The sequence below is a fragment of the Papaver somniferum genome, chromosome 5 (assembly GCF_003573695.1).
Source record: "Papaver somniferum cultivar HN1 chromosome 5, ASM357369v1, whole genome shotgun sequence".
NCBI lineage: Eukaryota > Viridiplantae > Streptophyta > Magnoliopsida > Ranunculales > Papaveraceae > Papaver > Papaver somniferum.
Genome location: NC_039362.1, coordinates 86,966,357 through 86,980,121, shown reverse-complemented (window position 1 = coordinate 86,980,121; position 13,765 = coordinate 86,966,357). Strand labels below are relative to the sequence as shown.

At 36.1% G+C, this 13,765-nt stretch overlaps 1 long non-coding RNA gene across 1 annotated transcript; it reads left to right on the top strand.

The window, feature by feature from the left end:
* The first annotated feature begins 11,888 nt into the window (after positions 1-11,888).
* On the top strand, positions 11,889-13,122 carry LOC113277612. Its single transcript, XR_003325019.1, has 2 exons — positions 11,889-12,264; positions 12,684-13,122. It is a non-coding gene; the product is annotated as an uncharacterized LOC113277612 (long non-coding RNA).
* The last annotated feature ends 643 nt before the right edge of the window (positions 13,123-13,765 follow it).

Below are 13,765 nucleotides of genomic sequence, written 5' to 3'. Positions count from 1 at the left end.
GTCTGAAAAATCAGAACACACAACCAAAAATCTATATGCAGAAGTATACTCAGCATACCTTATATGAAGACACAATCAACATTTTTGGTTTCTATCTACTTCTTTTAGGAAGACGAATGGCAAACTTAGTCAAACACCCCCACACTTCGACGCATTCATAAGAAGGTCATCTACCTATCCATAAATCATATGGAGTTTTATCTGATCCTTAAGGGTACTCTATTCAGGATATACTAGTTAACATGACTGCCTCCCCCCACAAGGTCGCAGGTAATCCTGAACTAATCAACATGATAATTATCATCTTCTTAAGGATACAGTTGTTATGTTCAAGGCTTCTAGTTGGTTTTGAACTTAAAGTTTATACATCTTAAGGCTTCTAAGGCATCATCCTTATCCCTAAGCAAGTATACAAGACAGTACCTCGTACAATCATCTACGGAAGTTATAAACCATTTTTTACCACAGTGATTTTGGGTTGAACTCACGTCATCTAGGCCTAACTGAATTAATTCTAAAGGCTTAGAATTACTCTGGACATTTGTGACTAAAAGGTTTTAAAGCATATTTGATTCTTCACAGATTTCACTTTTGTGTTCAAAGTCCAAACTAAATTTGGGTACGCAGCCTATGCTATCCAGTTAAGCATTGACTTATAAGTTTAGGGTTACAAGCTTACCACATAAAACAATCAATCACATAAAGAAATCACAAGAATCAACTATGTTCACATCATCAGATTTTTCCGTTAAGCTTATATAGACCCAAAGTCCTATAACTCTTGCTTAAAAATAACTGCCTTGTTACAACAAGTTTTCCAGATTCAATTAAGATCTTAAATCTTTTTCCATCTACAATAGAACAAGATACAATATTCTTGCATATGCTTGGAACATGAAAACTTCATTCAATGTGAGAGTATTACAGATATGAGCTTCTGCTCGACCTTTTCCTTTTATGCAACCTCTATTGCAGATGAGTTACTCAAAAAGAGTTTCTCGACATCCCCTATCCTCTGATAGGAGGTGAACAGGTCTCTGTTTCAACAAACATTCTTGGTGGCTCCAGAGTCCACCTTCTGGTCTCTCACATTGGTTTTTAAAATAACTTCCGACATCATGTGAATAAACTCGTTCTAATTTGTTTCAACTAAATTAGCATTAACTTTCTACTTATTAAGGTTTTATGTTGTTTACACTTTACTACCGTATGGCCCGGAATTTTACAAACATAACAATCACCCTTAATTAAAGTAACGCCGGATTCAGTTTTACGAAACATACCTTTCTTATGAAGACTACGGTTAGAGTTGTGTTTGATATTCCCGCCTTTGTCAGCTTTGGAAGATTTTTGTTCATCCACATGCGCCTGGTAGCCATGTTCCTTTTCAATTTCATGTCACAATCTTCCTTTATACTCTGACCACGGACACGGTAATTTCCCAATCACGTGGGTAACTATCAGGATGTCTACTACGTTGTGTCAAAAGGGTTCATCGAAATTCCTTCTAGGTTAAGAGATAATCTCGAAACTCTACAGCTGACCAAAAAATTATTTTTGTTTTTCAATCCACAATTAACATCCATGATTCACAAACCAACCAACCATTTTCGATTATTACAAATTCTAATGTCTTAAGATTGTTGGGTGCAATAATCAAAAACAAGGAAAAATCAAATAAGCAAAAGTTATTGATACTTAGCTCCTTTATAATGGAAGTGATCGATTTGATGAAACGAATGATCTCCCTATATCTCTGCAACAGCAACAAGGAAAAACCTTGGAAAAACAGAGTGAGTCACGTGTTCAACACGTTTCCCTTAAGATATTAGCGCCCGGCTACACTCAAGCGTGATGCTATAGCCCTCACAGGACGGATATCTCCAGGATAAAACACCCTACTACACCTACTACTAGCATATGTAGTAGATGCTCAACTTGAGCTTGGCAACTCCGAGAAAACCGTTAAGGAAAATCGCGAACTCTTAAGAAACGCTATAAAATATTTTCCCTTAGGGGTCCCTCTAAAATATAGAGCAACCCCTTTCCCATAGATTTTACAAAAGTAGTGAATTTCTTTATATAATGGAATAAAACAATTTAAGAAGAAAAAATCCCCGATGTGGGACTAAAAGGTTTATATAGTTTCTTAAAACTACTAAAAATTGGAAACTCCACGATGTGGGACTAAAAAGTTTCATTCACAAAATAAAACAATAAATTATAATTTTTTATTAAAACTTTAAAAACTTATTTTTTTATTAATTGTTTTCCAACAGGGAATCTGCCAGACAATTCAAAATATAATTCTTACAGAGAAAATCGGAGTGCATCCAAGCTTGTGTTGCCGAGACTTGAAGAGCATCACCATCCTTCGTGGTTGGAGGATTTTCGGTGAGATATGCAGCCAAGCCTAATGTTGTCAGGTAGAAGAGCATCTATGATTGCCACCTTTTGAAATCAAAGCCATTAAATTTCTCGGGCTTTTCGGTATGGGGATGAGAGGAAGTAACTGCTTTGGAGGAACCAACATCATTGTTTGAACCATTGTTAGAACCGTTGGGAGGGTTGGTGATTTTCTCACCGTTGGTGTCGCTTCCGTTCGTCATTGTTTACTGCAATAAACAATGGAAACGGTAAATACCAACCAAAGTTGACATACAACCATATTTCTTATTAATTATAAAGAGCAATGGATGTATAATACTAACACACAGAGATTGTAAGACATTAACAACCAAGATTGTGATTTAATTTACACCCAACCTATGAAAGTTGTATCACAACTTAACAATTAGACATGGTTCACAGTAATGCCATTCATAGTTCCGGAGGAACCAGTATGCTATCAATGAATAATTCAATGACAGGAAACTCAAATATAACCCAAATACTAAAATACAAAAAACTTAAAGTTTTCAGATTGTTGGAAAATCTGGGTTATAAACCACGCAATGGATAATACAAATACCCAAACACAATACCCATGTATTGGTTGTACATATTCGCACAAGTTCTGTTTGCGACAAAATCACAAAACACCTTGTCTGCAATCCATTGTGATCATTCTTTGAAAGCAAAACAGTGGTAGAATTCTCTAAGAACATAAGACATGTTAAAACAAGATGCAAACGGTAAAACAATGAATGCAAGTGGCGTATAGAGGCGAGGTAATCCTCTTTCCTGAAAACTTTAACTTCCCGTCCATTAATGGTGCAAATGACGAATCCAGAAGTAAGTTTAGCCAAGATACAACTATACCTATTGATGTTAGCTTTGCACAGGAATAACACCAATCAATCGAACGTATGAAGCAGCACCAAACTCTCTCTATGAAGACTTTCAAAAGCAAAGTTTATTTTTGTACAAGCGACTGAGAATTTTCTGTGTATTTCCGTTGTTGCAAAACAAGGTTTTTATAACACTTCAAAAGACACGACGGTTGAAAAAACGGTTTCAATTCAAAACTCTAAGACACAACTGTTGGGATATATCTTTTGGGAACATGCTCAATTTCACCTTCCAGAAATGGATTTGGGGCGCCATCCAAACCCGTATTTCCTACAGAAGGCACTCTAGCCAACTAGAACTAATATCTGCTCCATTGCAGCTTTGACTGGCAGCACAGTCTCAAATCCCTGTAGGCCGTAGGTCATAACTCGGCATATAAAATGAAACCATGTATGTATATCATTGTTTACAAGTACTTCTCTAGCAACAACCGAATTCATGTTCTTGATCCGGATCAGACGTGAGAAAGCTGCACTAACTGCGAAGATAGCAGAGCTTAATATTATTGAAGAGACTCATGTTCTTGATCCGGATCAGTAAGAGGTAGGACTGCAAAGTAAGATTAATCTTAAAACCATTGAAAGATTAGAGGCTAGGAAGTGGCAATTAAGAGCCAAGCAGAATGGATTTAGATAGGGCGATACCAATTCGGGTTATTTTCATAAAATTGCAAGTGCGAGAAGGAAAAGAAATACAATTGCGAAACTGCAAATTGGTGGTGTTGATTGTCTAGATCAGAATCTTATTAAAGAAGAGATTAAAAATTACTACATCAATCTTTTTTCTTCTCATAACTCTACAAACTCTTCTTTGGATAACTTATATTTTCCAGCGGTGGGGGAGGAGGACAGAGAATGGATGGAAAAGAAATTTTTCTGAAGATGAAGTTTGGAAAGTAGTTAAACATATGGGTTCCAATAAATCTCCGGGTCCAGATGGTTTCATTACAGAATTTTACAAAAAGTGATGGAACATTATCAAAGTGGACTTCATGAATATGCTCAATGACTTCCATCAATATGGATCATTAGATTGGAGGTTAAATTGTTCTTTCCTTACGCTTATACCAAAGAAAGAAGACACATGCGCTCCTAAAGATTTTAGGCCTTTAAGTCTTATAGGTAGTGTGTACAAAATATTGTCTAAGGTACTTGCGGAAAGGTTGAAGATTGTTATGCCAAAGACTTATATCAAATTTCCAGGGGGGCTTTTATACATGACAAGCAAAGTCTAGACGGGGTTTTAATTGCTAATGAATGTGTGGATAGCAGATTGAAGTCAAAAATCCCATAAATTCTGTGTAAAATCGATATGAAGAAAGCTTTTGATAATATCAATTGGCACTCTTTATTTCGGATTCTTCAAAAGCATGGATTTGGAGATAGATTGATCAATTGGATCAATGGTGTGTTTCTCCCTCTCATCTATTGTTTCTTGTGAATGGTAGCTCTACGGAGAGATTTAATCCATCTAAGGGACTGAGGCAAGGTGACTCATTATATCCGTATCTTTTTATTTTAGTTGTTGAAATTTTGTCTAAGATAATGAATGATGTTGTTGCAAGAGGACAAATTCATGGTTTTAAGGTTGCAGAGACTGGGAGTATGATATTACATTTACAATTTGCAGATGATACTTTTATTTTCATTGATGCGAATCCAGAAGAGGTAACAAGATTATTTATAATTTTGTCTATGTTTGAGACTTTAATTGGGATGAAGCTTAATCTGGACAAGAGCACTATGGTGAGCGTTGGTGCGGATGAGATTATAAATGATTTGGCTAAGGAACTAGGGTGCAAAACAGAGACTTTGCCAATAAAATATCTCGGTATGCCAATTGGAGCATCTTCAAGGAATATTTATATTTGGGTTTCAGTTTTAGAAAAGATGGAGCTAAGGTTAGCTACTTGGAAAAAGAAGTATTTGAATAAAGCGGGGAGATTGGTGTTAATAAAAAGTTTCCTAGCCAGCCTCCCATTGTATTACTTGTCTCTCTTTCATTTACCCGTATGTATTGGAAAGAAAATGGTTAAGCTAATGCGCAACTTTCTATGGGGTGTAGTCGAAGGTAAGAGGAAGATGTCGTGGGTGTCATGGCCAAAGATTAGCTTACCCAAAGAAAATGGGGGTTTAGGAGTTAAGAATTTCAGAATTACTAATAAGTCTTTACTTATTAAGTGGATTTGGAGATTTACTAGATAGAAGAATTCACTATGGAAGAACACTGTTCCAAAACGCAAAATCAAATCAGGAGATGATTATGCCAGTTGATGATAACGTATCCCAAGGAAGAAGCCTATGGAAAAACGTGGTTAAGACGTTGCCGGAAGATAATAACATTGTAAATTTCAATAAGAAGTGGGAGGGGTGTTAGGTTTTGGTTGGACAGGTGGTTAGTGAATGGGTGTTTGAAGGATTTGTTCCCCGTAGTTTACAAGGCTTGCACTAATAAACAAGCATCATTAGCAGAAATGGTCAAGGATGGAAGTTGGCATGGAGTTTTTCGGCATCAGCTCAACACTAATGAACAAATGGAATGGGATATACTAAGGCGTGATCTTAGAAATCCTCCAAATTTGATGGAAGGTGACGATGAAGTAGAATTTCCGAGCAACTTCAGCAACAAAGTATGTTATGAGAAACTTTCAGGTACGACTCCAGACTGTTCTTTTTCGTGATTCCTTTGGAAGAATGATATCCCACACAAAGCTAGCTTCTTGCTACGGGCAGTCTTCCATAACTCCCTCTCTACAAGAGATATGCTAAGTTACAGAGGTGTAGAGCTTCAAAGCACTGTATGTCCTCTTTATAACTCGACTATGGAGATATCGGACGACATGCTTCTACACTGCGATTTCTCATTTCAGCCGTAGGATTATTTTATCAAATCTCTGCGCATCTCTTGGCCAATACCTGGAACAGTTTTGCAGCTGTTCGAAGTTTGGGAATGGAACGTCTTAAAAGGAAGGTGTAAGAACATATGGAATATTCTACATTTTGCAATCATCTGGAATGTGTGGAAAGAGCGAAACCGGAGGGTGTTTGGTGGAAGACCAGAGAGTTTACTGAGGTCATAGTTCTTATAAAACAAACCTTGGTTTTATGGAGCTGTGACAAAAACACTTTCGCGCTAGGCGCATCGCGCTTTACCCGTGACTTACTCGCACTCTGAGTTGTTACGGTGTGTCGGCGTGGTGATTTGGATACACGTATTCCACGTATCAGTCTCAAGTGAGAGAAATGTTATGGTTCAGTACCTTAAAATATATCAAAAGAACTAAACTAACAGGTGAGTGCAAAATTTTGAGTCGAGAACAGAGAGAATTAGGAGAGAATTGAGAAGAGTTTTGAGAGATAGGGAGTTGCAGAGAAGACTTGAAAGAATAATTGTATTTTCTTAAGTTTCAAAACTAACAGACTCAAGTATTTGTAGCTGACATTACTTGGCTTGCAAGCCTACGCAGCAATTCTAGTTGAACTTAATAACTACCTTAACAAAAAACTAATTAAGGAAAGTCTAAATAAGGAAAACACTCTAAAAGTGGTATTGGTATCACAACATCCCACCCTGCTTGAAAAAAGACTTGTTCTCAAGTCTGAAACTCTGAAAATCGCAGCAATACTTCATCAGCAACCTCCCATGTTGCTTCCTCAGTAGCACGGCCTCGCCATTTAATGAGCCATTTGGTTTTAGCAACATTGCCCTTGTTATACATATTACGATCTAAGATTGATTCAGGTTCCCACTTTTCATAATCCACTGTAACAGGCAATTCAGTCTGTACCATGTCAGAAACACCAAGCTTGAGTTTCAAGAGTGAAACATGAAATACAGGATGAATTCTACTGGAAGGAGGTAACTCCAATCGATAAGCCACAGTTCCAATCTTTTCTAAGACCTTAAATGGTCCATAAAATTTAGGTGAAAGCTTTGAAAAAGATGAATTGCTGTAGTTGTCTGACGATATGGTTGGAGTCTGAGAAAAACCAAATCCCAAACTGAAAAACTTCTTTCAGTTCTATACGCATCAGCATAAACTTTCATTCTAGACTGAGCATCTTGTAAATTAGACTTTAGAATCATCAAAAATTGGTCACGAGCTTGTAAGACTACATCCACAGCATGAACAACAGTAGAGTCAGAAATATATGTTGTGTTGGAGGAAGCCTGCTATACACAGCTTGATAAGGACTCATTTTGATTGTTGTATGAAAGCTAGTATTATACCAACATTCAACCCATGGTAGCCACTTCAGCCAATCACTAGGTTTAATCCCAGCAAAACAACGTAAGTAACACTCTAAAGTTCTATTGGTAACTTCAGTTAAGCCATCAGATTGAGAATGATACGCAGAACTTCTACAAAGTTGAGTGTGCTGAAGTGAAAAGAAAGCTTCCCAAAAATGACTCATAAAAATTGAATCCCTATCACTTGTGATACTCTTAGGCATTTCATGTAAGCGAACTATTTCACGAACAAAAACTTCAGTCACAGTATCAGCTGAATAAGGATGTATAAGATCCACAAAATGTGCATACCTGGACAAACGATCCACAACAATTAGAATAGATGTTCTTCGATTAGATGGTGGAAGACCATCTATTAAATCCATAGATATATCTAACCAAATATCAGTAGGTATGGATAAAGGATGTAGTAATCCTGGAGGAGAAATTGATTCAGCTTTGTTGCGTTGACAAATATCACAAGAAGCTATATAATCCTTAATTGTCTTCTTCATGCCTGACCAATAAAATTTTTATTGAAGGCGCTTATAAGTACGCAAATATCCAGCATGTCCACCAGTTGGAGTTGAATGAAATTCATCCAGAATCTTAGAGCACCATGAAGATGTGGAAGCTACCACAATTCTTTTCTTATAGCGAAGAACTCCATCTATATAAGTGTAATGTGGTATACAATCTTGTTTCTCACGTAACTTTGCAATGATAAGACTCAAATTAGTGTCATTATGACATTCTTGGACAATGTCAATAATTCCAGAAAATATAGGTGTAGTAATTGCCATTAATTGACAATCATTAACAAGAGATAATGCATCAGTCGCCATATTTAAAGCTCCATAGCGGTAAATGATTTCATAATCATAACCAAGTAGTTTGGACAACCACTTTTGTTGTTCCATTGAAGAGATACGTTGTTCCAAGAAGTATTTAAGGCTCATATGATCAGTGTATGTCTTAAAATGCCGGCCAAGAAGATAAGGTCGCCATCTATTGACTGCATTGACTATAGCCAACATTTCCTTGTCATAAACTGAAAGATTAAGATTCTTACCTGAAAGTGATTTGTTGTAGTAAGCAATGGGACTTATTTCTTGTATTAACACTGCTCCAAGACCATTACCAGATGCATCACATTCTAAACTGAATTCTTTTGTGAAATCTGGTAGTGCTAAAATTGGTGTACTAGTTAAAGCCTTTTTGAGTTTGTTAAAAGTTGTAGTCGCTTCAGAAGTCCATACAAAGGCATCCAACTTGAGTAATTGGGTAAGTAGAGCACTAATCTTACCAAATCCTTAACAAATTTATGATAATATCCAGCCAATCCTAAAAATCCTCTCAAAGCTTTCACTGTAGTCGGAATAGGCCAATTTGTTATGCAAGATATCTTATCAGAGTCAACTGATACACCTTCAGAAGAAACCATATGACCCAAATAACTTATTGTCTCCTTAGCAAATTCATAATTTTGTTGTTTCAGAAATATCTGGTGTGCACGCAAAGCTTCAAACACCAACTTCCCATGTTGAATATGTTCATATTCAGATTTGTTGTAAATAAGTATATCATCGAAAAATACCAATACGAACTTTCGAAGATAAGGGTGAAGAATTTCATTCATCAAACTTTGAAAAGTTGCAGGAGCATTGGATAATCCAAATGGCATTACTAGAAATTCGTAATGGCCATCATGTGTGCAAAATCTGTCTTATGTATATCATCTGGATGCACAAGAATCTGATGATAACCAGACCGCATATCAATTTTAGAAAATATTATCGCACCATGTAATTCATCAAGAAATTCATCCACAATTGGAATTGGAAATCTATCTTTGACAGTAGCCTTATTAAGTGCTCTATAATCCACACACATACGCCAAGAGCCATCCTTATTGCGAACTAAGAGTACAGGGGATGAGAAAGGACTAGAACTAGTTATAATTAGTCCTGCATCTTTGAGTTCCGAAACAATTTTTTCAATCTCCTCTTTTTGAAAGTAAGGATATCGATATGGTCGAACATTCACTGGTGCTGAGTTAGGCAGTAAAGGAATACGATGATCATGCTCTCTTTGAGGTGGTAATTCAGTTGGTGAAGCAAACAAATCAGAAAAACGTAAGAGTAAATCTGAAACTTCAGTGGGCACCTGAGAGTTATCCTCTGAAGTAGTTGAGTGCGTGATCAATTGAAGTAGAAATCCATGTTGAGTGTTTTGAAAGACCTTCTGCATTGGAATACTATCAAGTAGCAAAATTGAAGCTGACTTGTTACCCACTAAGGTATATTCTTTATCATTGGAAGTAAACTACATGCGTAATTTCTTAAAATCCCAAGAGATATCACCCAAAGTTCTTAACCATTCCACTCCAAGCATTGCCTCGCAACCACTTAGTTCTAACAAGAAAAACTCAGTAGTGAACTGAAAATCTTGTAACTTCAGAGAAATATCAGAACAAAGTCCTTGAGTTTTAAGAATTCCTCCATTACCAAACCAGAACATTCATATTATCATTAACTGACTTAGTTGTAATACCACATTTCTTAGCAATTGTAGGGTGTAAGAAATTATGAGTTGAACCAGAATCAAGTAAAATAGTAAGTAGCTGACCTGCAATGTAACTTGTGACACGCATAGTGTTAGGGAATGAAGAGCCAGTAAGAGCATGAAGCAAAATTGTGGGTTCATAATGAATCTGATTTGCAGCTGCAGGAGTAATCATCTCTTCTGTGTCAAATGTTGTTGTTTCTTCGTCACCTTCAGAGTTGTTTTCAGGAGCCATCTCTAGAATTAATAATCTAGAAATTAATGGTTTTGCACAAATATGACCAGCCTTATACTGTTCATCTCAATTGAAACAAAGACCTTGTTCACGTCTGTGTCGTTGTTCTTCTAAAGATAGACGCTTAACTCCAGAGGGAATTGTAGTATTCTTAAAAGGCGCATTAGATGTATTATCAGATGAAGTGCCAGATGAATGGGATGACTGTCTGTATGGATTTGATCTCGCAACAGATTTGTAAAAAGAAGAGTTTGAAAGTAACACATCTTCTTGTTTTATGGCTTTCATAAAAGCTGCAGCTAACGTTGGTGGTTCAAATACCTCAACAACAGATCGAATTTCCTTTTTAAGAGATCTGATAAAGAGATCAATGATATAATCGTCTGGCAAGTCAGTAACAAAATTAAGAAGTTGTTCAAATTCTCGAATATGATCGCGTACTGAACCTTGCTGAGAAATTGTTGACAGCGCCAAACGTGGATTAGAAAATTTCTTATCGGCAAAACGTTCACGAACAAGTGAACAAAAGTGTAACCATGTAGGATTAGTTAGCTTGTTCTGAACCCATCTATACCAAGCATTTGCGTCTCCCTTGAAATAAGAAGTAACAATATCAATCTTTAAGCCTTCAGCTGTATGGTGAAGACGAAAATATTGATCGGCTTGGAATATCCAACCAGCTGGGTCTGTCCCTTCAAAAGTAGGAAATTTCAAATTATTAGGTATAGGAGAACCTAATATACCATTGCTGCCACCAGAACCACTACTTCCAGGTATATCATTGGTGCCACCAGAACCACTACTTCCAGGCGTACCAATGTTACCATTGTTTCCATTCAAACCACCAAATCCAGGAGGTGTATTGAGAGGAAAACGGGCAAGGAGAAGTGATGCCATATTACGGGTAACGGTATCAACAATAGTGTTGATATTCTGTGTGTTCTGCTGCATTATAGTAGCCATCTCTTGTTTATGATTATCCAAGATAGTTTGCAAACTTGTATTATGTAGAGTTTGTGTTCTTTTCATCAGTGCATCTATAATAGCAGCTTTCGTTTGATCGTCATTGTCAGAAGTATCAATAACAGTTTGCATAAAGTCTGTAATTGTTGTGTTCAAGGTGTTAATCTTAGCTGTAAGCTGATTAACCTCGTCAGTAAGTGTCATGATCGCAAGCGGAAGATTGAAAAAAAAAATTAGGGTTTTTTTTTTGAGAAGGATCTAACCTGCTCTAATGACAGATGTTGTGGTTCAGTACCTTAACATATATCAAGAGAACTAAACTAACAGGTGGATGCAAAATTTTGAGTTGAGAACAGAGAGAATTAGGAGAGAATTGAGAAGAGTTTTGAGAGATAAGGAGTTGCAGAGAAGACTTGAAAGAATAATTATATTTTTTTAAGTTTCAAAACTAACTGACTCAAGTATTTATAGCTGACATTACTTGGCTTGAAAGCCTGCGCAGCAATCTAGTTGAACTTAATAACTACCTTAACAAAACAACCTAATTAAAGAAAGTCTAAATAAGAAAAACACCCTAAAAGTGGTGTTGGTATCACAACAATAAACAAATAGTGTAGAAAAGTTTTCTTTTACCAAACCTATGAGACTCTTTTCTTCCTTCCGAAATCTTCTTTTCTGTTTCACAGCTCAAACTCAAATCGGATTATTTTTAAAACTCTTCATGATTGATACTACATGTTTGTTTGATTTTTGAAGATCTGTTGTTGATTGGTTAATCGAGATGGATTTTATTATGTTTTGTTGAAATTTAAAAGAAGTGATAATGGATTACAAATCCTTGAATCTTTTTTTCCAATCTCTCACTCTAAACTAGAAATCCTCGGGAGTTTTCTTCTGATCCTCTTGTTTCTATTGGGGGGACGCATACCTGAAGCCGAGCCTTACTTTTTTTTTTTTTTGAAGCATAGCCGAGCCTTCCTGTAAGTATACTGTTTGTAATTTGTTTGAACTTTGATTTAAATCTAATATCGTAATTATGGCATCAATTCTCTCTTCAGTCTTCATAATATCTTTCACTGCCAATTCTCATATTTTCAACTAGGATTTTATTTCCTTCAATTTTATATTTTGATGTATATAAGGAATTACAATTACAAGCTGAATTGGAACTAAATTGGTGTCAGTTTTCTAGGGTTTTATAAATTTAGTAACAAAATGTCGATTATAATTTCTCAATTATGTACATAGAGTGAAAATGAACAGGTTGAATCATTTTGAAGAAGAAATCATTTCTTAGTTTCTTAAAAGGATTTTGATTGGCTCAGATTTGATAACAGGGGATAATTGAATTTTCTTAGACATTGGATGCGAATCTAATGGTTCTTTCTTCTTGTACTAGGGGTAGCAATGCCTCTCCTAGTGGTGAGCAGGTGGTGAAATTTGGAAAATAAAGTGGAGCAATGTGCAAGAATTCGTAAGTCTCTGTATTTATAATGGGACTATGAAGAGTTTTTGCCATTTTGGACGATTGACATCACTTTTATTTGTATAGCACCGTTGTTGGCATATCCGTATCATTACAACCTGTACATTTTTCATGAAGTCTTGTACCTATTTCAAAAACTCAATCAACTTACTGTTCAAAGCTGAAAGATATCTCAAGAAGACTGTTGGGGACGCCTGGTTTGAGTTAGGCATGCAGTAATGACTGCTTCCATTTTAAAATTTAGACCTTTGTAAAATTTGTTATGTACTGGTGGTCATTTTGATGTTTTGTTCGTTTGGAGTTTGTAATTCTCTTGCTGACAAGTGACAATACATTAAACAAAATTTTCTTATGTGAAGACTCGAGTATAATTGATGATCAAAATATATATTCCAAGCCTCTTTGATACAACTTGGCTTTTATCTGCAGAAAACACCATGATTTACATGGCTCTTGGCTTCTAGACAATTGTTTCTTGTTTTTCTTTTTATCAATATACCTGTTCAGGATTTGTTGCTATCGTCACTGCAACATTTGTAGATTCAAATGAGCATTTTGATTGCAGAGAAACTAGAGTGGCAATATTTACAAAAAACGTCCCAGACTTCCAGTATCATTTACAAAAAACTTCCAGTTACCAGTAGAGCTCTTCCCGCTATCTCAAAATATTTCTGAACCCAACCTTATAACAAAAAACTTAGAGCATCTCCAATGCAAAGGGTCAAGGTCATCCTAGATGGAGGTTTTGTTATCACTTTTTTTGGTGGGTCACTTGGTAAAAGACAAAAATAAATAAAGATAAAAATTTTGACCTAAAGTCCATCTCCAACCTTTTTATTTAAATTTAGAGACAAAGTGATGATGTGGACCTAAGACCCAAGAGTAATGAAGAAAGGAGTCCAAATTTGTTCACACTCCTCTAACGAGTGCATATTTCACATATTCTCTTGATTGGTTGATTATTTAACTGATGGCTCCATTACCCTTCATGTTTA